An 11,951-nucleotide genomic window follows, 5' to 3' on the forward strand; every position below is an offset into this window, starting at 1 on the left:
ATTAAGAATGACTAAATAGTTTATGAATTCATTCATTCATACATTTGTGAATGAAGACACAAATACCCTTCTGAGAGTGAAAGGGAGTGACTATTAATATCTATTGAGGACCAGAAGCAGAAATCAGAACTATTCTGGGCAAATTGGGGTGTATCCCCCTCACATCTCATCAACCAGAGTTGTGTCTCCTGCCCACTACCACATGAGTCACTGTAGAAAGGAATGGAGACTGTGACTGGTTTGGACCAATAGTGTTTTGCTACCTGTATGGGAGTGGGGCTGGGTTTTCCTCCCCTGGTTACTCCATGAATGGATATCTGCACAAAAACTGGAATGACTGCTGAAAAGGCAAACAGCAGTATCTGTTTCAGTTCTTAATTATTAGCTGAGTATGCACCCCTCTCCAGTGTCAGCTCTTGCTTTTTTTGAGTCATGGTTGCATATTGAACAGCTTGTAATTCTGAAATGCATCATTCTGTTGCTCATTTTTATTCTTTCCTTCCCTTTGCCTGGAATTATTGCCCCCGCCCCGGCCCCACCCATTGCCTTCTGGTCCTTGCCCACCTATCATGGTTACTTTTAGGTGTCAACTTGACTAGCTGGAGGGATGCCTAGATGGCTGGTGAAGCATCATTTCTGGTTGTGTCTGTGAGTGTGTTTCCAGGAGAGAATGACCTTGAGTCAGTGGACTGAGAGAGGAAGACTCACTCTCTGTGGGAAAGCACCTCCCATGGGCTGGGTACTGGCTGGAAACATAGGTGGAAAAAGAGGGATCGTCCTTTTTTGCTCTCTCCTCTCCAGAGCGAGACATCTTTTCTTCTACTGCCCCTGGACACCAGACTCCAGGTTCTTCAACTTTTGGACTCTGGGACTTGAACCAGAGGCCTTGGTGCTCTCAGGCCTTCTGCCTCTAACTGGAGGGTTGCACCATTGGCTTCCCTCATTCTGAGGTTTCCAGACTGAGCCGCACTAATGGTTTCTCTGGTTTTTCAGCTTGCAAATGGTCTATTGTGGGACTTCTCTTCCTCTGTAATCATGTGAGCCAATTCCTTTAATAAATTCTTTCTCCAATATCCTATTGATTCTGTTTATCTGGGGAACTCTGTTGAATACATTAGCTAATGCTTTTTTATAATTAAGGTAAAAGCACTCCAATATCCTTTCTCCAGCCCTCAGCCTCTGCCTACACTGTGCAGAGTGCCCCTTCTCTGTGCTCCTATAAGACATGAACTTCTGCCTTTGCATTTTCCACTTCGTGGTAATGGCTGGAGTGTTGATTTGTTATTCTAAACCTTGAATTGCATGAACTAATTCATCTATGTATCCTTGGTGCCCAGCACATGGTCAAGCAACTGCATAAGCTCAAGAAAAACAAACTAAATTAATAAATGAATAAATAAATCTTAACCCCAGAAGGAGAGTCTGGATTTTTTTCCCCATGAAAGGCCTGAGCTTAAGAAAATAGAAACTGATTCCCAAAGTCCTAACTCCTAGCATCCATCCTATGTAATTCAAATAAAAATGTCCTTAGCTCAGTGGTAATGTGAGCTGATGGGATTTAGAAGGAGAAAAGAGCAGGCAGGCTGCTGACAGCATGTGGGGTTGAGAGAGACATCCCTATTATTAGGATATAATTAACAACTTTCCTCTCAGAGACATTAATTTATTTTGTCATTAAATTAATTAGAATTAAACAAGCCTTTAAATCACTGCTTGTTCCTAGAAGAAGAGATGTGTTTTTGAATGTGAAACCAAGAAAATATCCCACTACTTCCATGTCCCTAAAAAGACAGAGAAGGGAGTGGCTGCCTTCCGGACATAGTTACCCAAGACTTCCCTGAGACAGGGTTGGACGCAGTAAGGAATGCCAGTGGGTTGTTCTCCTCTGAAGACAATGGGACAAGAAGAAACTGCCTGTGGAATGCATAATGAAGACTCACAGATCTGGATCCTGCTGTACGATTGAGCATACGGTGGTTTGATCTTCTGTTTTCTCTTTGATAAAATGAGGTAGCAATTTCCACCTCATAGGATTACGGTGAAACTTTAGTTTGATAATATAAGTAAAGTGCCAAGAGCTTATTAGACTTGCATTAAATATAATTAACTTCCTTTTTCTTTACGCTGACATTTCAAGTTTTACTTCTGACAAAGATTGCATCATGGATTCCCAAGAAAAGATTCAAAATCTTATTCCCTGAAAGGGAAAAACAAAACCAAAACAAAATTTTGCAACTGGATGATTACACCATTGATTCTTTATATACTTACTCATTCCATCTAATTTGTCCATATAAATATCTTTTTTAGTCTCTTTTTTTGGCTTCTTTAAAGTCTATACACTTGTCAGTTCACTCTGTATTTCTTCTCCTAAATCTACTTATCACTTCCAGTCTTTTCCCTCAAATATCCATTGAACCCACACCACTACCCAAGAAACTCCCCTTAATTAAAACGACAAGTGACATAGTTATCTCTTCATTTTCCTTTTCATGCAGAGATCAATGAAGAAAAAAACAAAAATAGTGAACATAGCTTGTTCATGTGCTTGTATAAAAAACATGCATTGTGCATTTAGTTTTTATTGCATCTTAGACTTGCAATTTTTTTAAAAAATACAAATTCTTGATGAAACCTGCTATTTGCAATTTGTACACACAGAAATTACACTGTTTTTGAATTATAGCCTAGAGACTATTTTTAGACTTTGATGTGCTTGAAGACTGCATGGGCTGATCTCCTGAGATCTCTCGCAGCTCTGGAGCTATGTGAATCTATGAATCAGTGCTATTTCCTAGTTTCAAGAAAAGCATGTGAGTTGTCTTAATAAGGACATGGTCAAAAGAGTGTACTCTTTATTGATGAATCCACAATCCAGTGTGACAAGGACATCAACTGAGGTACCCTAATTGACTTTTATTGCAGCTCAGTTTCAGAGTGGGAGAGGCAAATATTGGCCGAGACTCCGGGTTCTCAAAAGACAATAATGGGAAAGTAGATCGCATAAAGTGTGCCTCAGATTTAGAGAAAGTTCAGGCAAAATAGCTAAGTCTACTGTTGAATCTGATGGCTGATTAGTTGAACTGCTACAGGTTGAGAATTCGGCTGCTTATGCACTTAGATTGAGCGTCAGCAAGTTCAACATTCATATTTTAACCTTGAAGCAAAAACATGAGTAAATATACAACATGTACTTTAATATGATTTTCTGCCCTGACTGATATTTCACTGAATAAAATCAACCTATAATTGAACAACTCTAACTGATGTTGACAGAGGTGCTGAGTGCTTTTTCCTCTTGATCTAACAAAATAAAAACTAAAAGCTGCGCTAGTTCTTTTTTTTTTAATTAAGACTACAAGCTTATCAGTCTTTAGAAGACCGAACACAATGCACAGATGAATAGCTATTTAATTAAGCTTTCCAGGAAACTTCTGAAGGCAGCAGAGTAAATATAGACTGTTACTTTTTGTAATTTTTTTTAAAAGTTTCAGTTGTTTTTACCATGATACATTTTTTTTTAAATGCATGGTCAACAAAATGTGAGCTGAGAAAACAAAGCCAATAGTTTTTATTATTTTTTTTTTGTTTACTTATTGCCAATGTTCAGAGACCATCGTTGAAGACCTTCTGCAAGTGCATCTCTGTATGTGCTCAGAAAGACCATGTGGTCCTGTGCCTTGTTTAAAATGACAGTTCTAACCATGTGTGTTCTAAATGTCTAGGAAAAAAATACCACTTTTCTTTCAAGAGCTGAATTTAAATATTCTTAGCCACTGGCATAATTGTAACCAGTATATGAGTAAATTTAAGCTTAAACAGCATTGAGTATAAAATAAGACTACATGTCCTTTAATAATCAAATTTTAATATTTTTGAGTTTTCACCCACTTAACAGTGATCTCAGTCTTTTCTACAGGTCCATCTCCAAATATATCCTAGAATCCCCCAGAGAATGGCATGTGGTAATCACTCAACCATCACTAACTTCCGGGGAGCAGGAAGTCAGACACGCACACAAACAGCTGCCATTGAGGGTATTCTAGTGCCCTATGGAAGAAGAGCTGTGCTGGAGGCCCCATGGTCCTACAGATACTTGACTCTGGTGGAGTGGCTACCCCCAGTGCTTTGCTTTCCACTCCCATTAATGCCATCGAGTTACTACTTTTCTGGTCCTAGTTTACCTTCCTTTCATTTCTCAGAAAAAAATAACCAGTCAATGGAAGTTCTCTGGTAGAATAATTAACTGTACCCCTTTTTTATGACCTTTGATAACATAGATAGCCATTTTACTCAAGGCAGAATCAAAATTCTAGGAAACCTTCCAGAATCAGGTTCATTCTGTCCTCTCTCTTGAATGACACTCTCCTTTACCTATCTAGGGCATTAATGAGTCAAGGTCTCAGGTCATGTTCTTTTCTCTTATGGTACATTTCTTTTTACTAGCTTTCATTGCTTCCTGTGATCATGTATCGGTTGGACTGTTCATAATTGTTTGAACTTATCAGACGTATTTGTATGGAGGGAGAGGAAGGGAGTGGCGCCCGAATCTCTTTTATCCCAAAAGTCACCTAGAATTTTATTTAAACCAAGGTATGCATATATCTAGAAGGGTTGAGTTCTCCTTATTTCTAAGACTCAAATTCAAAGAGAGATGTTGGGGAAGAAATACTCAGAAACAACCCCCCATCGGTTGCATATAATTTCCAAGTTCTTTCAACACTTAAATGATCACTTACAAATCATTACCACTTATTGCATGCTCACATTGTGCAGAAAACACTGCAGATTATTACAAGTATCAAAATGTATGATAGTCTCTTTTTCTAGGAGGTTAATACTGTATGTAGATCAGCAATTTTCGAAACTGAGTTTCATGTTTGAGAGTTACTTTAAAGCATTTGCTTCATTTTTAATTTTACTTAAACTGTTTTAAAAAACTGATAAAACTAACACATTCAAATGTATTATATTCCAATTTTTCCCACCCTGGTGAGAGTTCATTAAATTGTCCTGCCAGATTAACTTGGTTTGGAGCAGACCTTGGCATAAAACTTTGTCTGCTATCTTAGGTCAAATAATTGAAATTTTTATAAATGTGTCATTGCTTAGAAAAATGTGGTTCCACATTGATCTTTTTAATTAGACCTCCAAATGTCTATGAAGATAGAATTGCATAAGCAATTATACTACACTCCTACAAGTGCCAGACAAGTCTAGCGTCTGCCAGGATAATGGACTTAAGATATGATATGTTATCATAATTTCATATTGTAAAATTTAGTATTCATCATAAATTGTGTTGTTTTTTTTTTTTTAACCTTCTATAAACTTAAAGTCTTGATATTTTTGTGCTTACAACTGTAGGAAAAATTTCAGGAAAAATACCCAGATATTTTAATTTTGGTTTTCACAAATAATTACAATAACTAGAATATTTTTATACTTTGGGCTAATATTTGACATGAATGCCTAATATATTTAAGTGTTTTCTATGATGATAAACAGTTCATAAAGTTATAAGTTATTAAGTATATTTTACCTAATGATGGTGCTTTTAAATGATTATATAATATAATCATTGGCACTCTCTAAATTAAAGAATTCCAGCATTCATTAGGTATCATTAGTAATTCAAGTCTGAAACACAGTTTCCAATATTTATCTTTCAGACATCTAGATAAGTTTTATTAAGGAATATTCTGACATTGCAAGGAGAGTTATCAAGAAAACAAATCTCATTTGTAACTTTTTATCAGTATATACTACATAATTCTCAATTATGGATACACAAAACAAAATGTAGATTAAATTGTATTCTTTAATTATAAAATGGCAGAGTTAAAATTTTGTATATAATATAATAGCTTCCTTACTCTCTTTGGGTGACTTTATAGTAAAACTTTAAAACTTGAAACAATAGTGCTAAAAAATTTGAAAAACCAGTAACGTAGTGGATAACTCATGAAGTTTTTAATGATTAACAAAGTATTTTACATTCAATTTTATTTGAATTTTTAAAAATAAATGGGATGGAGCCCAAATGTTGAAAAATTATAATGGTAATTTATTTTCTAGGGAAAAAGCATAAAAAGAATGAATTGTCAAGCTGGGCTTCCTTTACCTCCTGATATGGTTTGAGTTCTGTGTCCCTGCCCAAACCTCATGTCAAATTGTAATCCCCAGTGTCGGAGAAGGGGTAGAAGGGAACTGGATCGTGGGGTGGGGCTTTTATGAATGGGTTAGCACCATCTCCCTCTTGGTACTTTACAGCGATAGAGTTCTCATGAGATCTGTTTTTGTGGGGTTTTTTTGTTTTTGTTTTTGTTTTTTTTTTTTTGAGACAGAGTCTCGCTCTGTCGCCCGGGCTGGAGTGCAGTGGCCGGATCTCAGCTCACTGCAAGCTCCGCCTCCCGGGTTCACGCCATTCTCCTGCCTCAGCCTCCCGAGTAGCTGGGACTACAGGCGCCCACCACCGCGCCCGGCTAATTTTTTGTATTTTTTAGTAGAGACGGGGTTTCACCGTGTTAACCAGGATGGTCTCGATCTCCTGACCTCGTGATCCGCCCGTCTCGGCCTCCCAAAGTGCTGGGATTACAGTCTTGAGCCACTGCGCCCGGCGAGATCTGGTTGTATAAAAGTGTGTGGCACCTCGCCCCATGTCTCTCTTCCTCTCGCTCTGGCCATGGGAAGTGCTCACTCCCCCTTTGCCTTTTGCCATGATTATAAGCTTCCTGAGGCTTCCCCAGAAGCTGAGCAGACATCAGCATCATTCTTCCTGTATAGCCTAGGAACTGTGAGTCAATTAAACCTCTTTTCTTTATAATTTACCCAGCCTCAGGTATTTCTTTATAGCAGCACAGGAACAGTCTGTCCATAACACACCTCACTTTGATTCTTAGAAATTAGGAAACATTAAAGCCATGAGAGAAGGTAGGAAAAAAAATGCAGTGTTATCTAGGGAAAGAGCACAAGAAAGACAAACAGATGAAGGTGAGGTAAATACTAAAGACAAACGTTGAGTGTTCATTTCACAGTAACAATTATTATATTCATGAAGTTTCTTTAAAAACTTCTTATGAACACTTCAGTTCTGGGAAAATAGGATAAACATATTTTTCCCTGTTTCTCTCATTGAGTACGGTAAAATCACTGCACTTAATATATAAAACAAACATAAAGAGACTCTAAAAGACAGACTGCTTAGGGACCTTGAGACCTGAGAAATAACATAGTGGTGAATTGCTGGTGTTTTCTTTTGGCCTCATATATCCAGATATGGAGTTAAAGAAACTGCAACCCAGAAGTGCCAACTGACACAGAGAAAACCAACCAACCACCACCACCAAAAACAACAAGCACCAAAGGCCGATTTTCTTTAGCCAGAGAAACAGAAGAGAGGAAGTAGTAAGACAGAAACCTTTTAGACAATAGCCACAGTGCTCCAGGCAAGTATCATGGGAAAACTGAAAGCTGTAGTCTTACCACCATCCATGCTAGCGGAGGCCAAGTGGGAGATAGGGCTTTCATCCTTGTTGGCTGGTAATGAGGTACCCTCACCCTCACAAGGGCAGTAGAGACACCACAGAAGCCTGGATTTCTACCTGTACCCAACAGAGATGAGATATCACTTTCTCTCTCCCAGTGGTCAGTGGAATCTTGCAGTGGTCAGTGGGGTCCTAGTAAAAAGTCAGGACTTGTGCAATATCAGCAGTAAGAAGGCCACCTCTGCTGCAGTGTCAGTGGAGACAACATGGGAAAATTGAGCGCCCATCCAGCAGTAAAAAGTTGTTCCCTCTTCAAGTGTCAATAGAAACTGAATGCCGAACTTGGACTTCTACTTTCACCTTGCAATAAAATTGTAGCACGTTCCTTTCCCCTGCTGTAGTGATGTCCAAAAGAGTCAACTAAAACAAAAGGTTTAAATACAAAAAAAGGTTAAACCTTCTTTAAATCTGAAAGATTTATATAGAATCTCATAACATAATATGAAAATGCTCAGATTTTAATAAAAATTACTCACCCTAGCAAGAACCAGAAAGATGGTAAAATGAATAGTAAAAGACAATCAATAGATTCTGTATTAGTCAGAGTTCTCCAAAGAAACATCACCAATAAGATGTAGATACAGATAGAGACACATAAGTGGAGATTAACTTTTGGAATTAACTCAAGTTTTTATAGAGGACAAGACATCACAAGATATACTGCCTGCAGGATGGAGAGCCAGTAAAGTTGGAGGTGTAATTTGGTCTGAGTCCTAAAGCCTGAGAACCAGGGGAGCCAATGGTTTAACTCAAAGTCTGAGGCCAAAGGCCTAAGGACTAGGGAGAGAGGTTGACTGTTGTATGTCTCAGAGTCTAAAGATCTGAGAACCAGGAGCTCTAATGTCCAAGGAAAGGAGAAGACAAATTTCTCAGTTAAAGAAGAGAAAGAGAGAATTTGCCCTTTCTACACCTTTTTGTTCTATCTGGAACCTCAGTAAATTAGATATTGCCCTCACCCCCCAACCATATTGGTGAGGACAGATCCTCTTTAGTAATCTTTAGTAAAGAGGACAGATCCTCTTTAGTAGTATAGTAATTCAAATGCTCATCTCTTCCAGGCACATTCTCACCAACACACACAATGACATCTACAAGTTGGCATAAAATTAACATCACAAATGGCTAACATCAAAATGATAGAGATGTTAGAATTATCTGACAAAGACTTTAAAGAAATCATCATTAAAATGCCAGAATAGGTGACTACAACACATTTGGAAAAAAACAAAAATAATTAAAAAGCCTCAGCCAAAAAAAAAAAAAAAGAAAAGTAAAAAGATGAAAAGAAGCACCAGATGGAAATTTTAGAGTTTATAAACACAATTATTGAAGAAAAAGTTCAATAAATGGACATTCATGAAAAAAATAAAAGAACTGGAAGATAGAAAAATAGAAAATATAAGGAAAACAGACAACAAAACAAACAAAAACCAGAGTCTTAGAGACTTGTGGAACTATAATGAAAGACAACATTTGTGTCATCAAGTCCAGGAAAGAGAGGACAAAGAAAGCAGAGCTGAAAAAGTACCTGAGGAAATAATGGCTGAAAACTTCCCAAATTTGGCAAGAAACATAAACCTAGAGATTTAGAAAGCTGAACAATTTCCAAGCATGATAAAACCAAAGGAATGCAGGCACATCATAATTATGTTATGACAGGAGGAGGGGGTCCTTGCTCCCAGAGCTCCCAAGATGGTGGGGGGCCACTTCCAAGATGGTGGCAAGCCTCGTGTTCTCTGACCTGGGGTTGTTGGCCTCACAGATTCCAAGGAATGGAACCTTGGGCCATGCGGTGAGTGTGATAGCTCTGTTAGAAGCAGTAGGTCACAGAAGAGAACCGTGGAACCCAGTGACTAGTGTTCAGCTCGATTAGGACGAACCCAGGCACTTAGCCGTGCAGGAGCAATGGCAAGCCTTTAGCCCGATCAGGAGTGGCAGTGGGCGCCTCCCTGGATCAGGAGCACAGCTGACACCCTGCTGGATCCAGAGGGATGGAAGTCAGAGGCGGGTCTGCCAGGGCAGCAAACAGCAGTGGTGGACAGCAAGTGAAAGCTCAGCTCCAGCTGTAACAAAACACAGACCAGAAGAGTGCACTTGCAAGGTTTAATAGAGTGAAATAGAGTGAAAACAGAACTCCCATATAAACGGAGGGGACCCAAAGGAGGTTTCCATGGCCAGGTCTAATGCCTGGGTTTATATCCTGATCCTTGTCCCTCCCACTATGCTGTCAGGCAATAGATGATTGGCTGTTTCTTTACCTCCTGTTTTTGCCTAATTAGCGTTTTAGTGAGCTCTCTGATTGGTCGGGTGTGGGCTAAGTTGCAAGCCCAGTGTTTAAAGGTGGATGCGGTCACCTTCCCAGCTAGGCTTAGGGATTGTTAGTCGGCCTAGGAAATCCAGCTAGTCCTGTCTCTCAATTATGCAATTAAGATGAATCATAAATTATACTTCTGATAATTAAGACTAAGAAAAATTTTTGTAAACAACCAGAGAAAAATGATACTTTATCTTATCTGTAGGGAGGAAATGATTCAAATGAATGTGAATTTCACATCAAAATCTATGGAGATCAGGAGTAAGTGGTACAATAATTTTCAAGTGCTGAAAGAAAAAAAAATGTAGAATTCTAAACTAAGAGAAAAAAATCCTTCAAAAATGAAGATAAAATCAAGACATTTTCAGAAGAAAGAAAATGAAAAAGTGTTCTCAGAAGCTCCACCCTGAAATAATGGCTAAAAGAAATTCTCTAAATAAAAACAAAATGAATAAAGGAAGAAATCTTGAAAGATCAACAAAAAAGACATAATTCAGCAAGCAAATATATAGATTTTCTTTTTTCTTAAGTTTTCTAAATTATGTTTGATGGTTGGTGCAAATATTTTAGCACAGTCTGATGTGGTTCTAAATGTATGTGCATATTTAAAATAATATAAATCATTATAAATTAATATAACAGTATAATATAAATATATTTTAAATATTCAAATAATATAAATGATATAATGTTAGAAGTCATAAAAGAAAATATGCTTTCTATGTCACTTGAACTGATAAACTAATGACAGTGGAATGTAAAATTATTTATATATTGTAGATTTATATACATAGAGTAAACATTAAAATAAGTGTTTTTGTGTTTTATATATGCTCAAAAACATTACATATAAATACAAACAGAACTCTAAAAAATATTCTAGTAACCCTTTAAATATCAGAAAGGCAAGCAAAATAAAATACAGAAACAAAGAACAGAGAACAAGCAAAAAAACAAAATAAAATGGCAGATTTAGCTCAAATATATCAACAACTACATTATGCACAAGTGTTTTAAATACTCCAATTAAAATATTGAGATTGGCAGAATGGATTTAAGAATATTACCTAACTATATGCGGTAATATGCCTAACTATATAATATGCCTAACTATATGCCTTTCTGAGGTTTAAAGGGTTACTTGAATATTTTCAGAGTTCTATTTTTATTTATATGTAATGTTTTTGATCATATATAAAACACAAAAACACTTATTTTTAACGTTTGCTCTATGTATATATAAATCCACAATATATATTTGTATTTATATATTTTTTTTTTGAAAGAGAGTCTTGTGATGGCACCCAGGCTGGAGTGCAGTGGCACAAATTTATATATATATAAAAAATATAAATATATATACATTTAACTGAATGAAAATGAAAATATAGCTTATTAAAATTTGTGGAACACAGGAACAACAGAGTTGAGTGAGAAATTTGTAAGACTGAATCCTGCAGTGGAAAAAAATGAAAAGTATCAAATCAGTAATCTAAGATCTCACCTGAAGAATATAAAAAAGAAAGGGGTAAATTAAACCCAAAGTAAGCAGAATAAAGGAAATAATAAAGATAAAAGGAGAAATGTAGTATGTATTGTATTCCCTCACTATCCTGGAGCTTTTGTACTGATATCTCTTTTGTATTCATATTATAAGTAATTTGTGTCTTACTTCTTCTTTTTTTGCCACTCTTGCTAAAGTTTTGTCAATATTATTGATCTTTTTAAATAACTAAATCTTTTTTCATTGATTTCTCTATTGTTTTTCTGTTTTGACAAGAAAACACTGAAAAAAAGACTTTTTGATTAGCATAATAGTAATAATGTTGCTCTAGGTCTCATATATTATACACAAATTAATTCAGAATGGTTATTGAACTACAGGTAAAACATTATACATTTGGGTGAGGTGCACATTTTTCATTGGGTTGCTTGTTTTCTTATGGTTAAAATGTTAAGGGATGTTTGCATATGATACAAGTCCTTTATAGATATTTGTTTGCAAATATATTCTCCAGTGTATGAAAGTGTCTTTCACAGAGCAGAGTTTCTAATTTTAAAAATGCTCAAAACATCAGGGTTTTTTTATT

At 36.7% G+C, this 11,951-nt stretch overlaps 1 long non-coding RNA gene across 1 annotated transcript; it reads right to left on the reverse strand.

Annotated features, from left to right (window-relative positions):
• Positions 1–1,930: 1,930 nt before the first annotated feature.
• Positions 1,931–9,255, reverse strand: LOC105476226 (uncharacterized). Its single transcript, XR_983969.2, has 3 exons — positions 9,076–9,255; positions 7,486–7,907; positions 1,931–2,197 (listed from the first exon to the last, which is right to left on the reverse strand). It is a non-coding gene; the product is annotated as an uncharacterized lncRNA (long non-coding RNA).
• Between the last annotated feature and the right edge of the window lie 2,696 nt (positions 9,256–11,951).

Source organism: Macaca nemestrina, chromosome 12 (assembly GCF_043159975.1).
Source record: "Macaca nemestrina isolate mMacNem1 chromosome 12, mMacNem.hap1, whole genome shotgun sequence".
In the NCBI taxonomy this organism is placed as follows: Eukaryota; Metazoa; Chordata; class Mammalia; order Primates; family Cercopithecidae; genus Macaca; species Macaca nemestrina.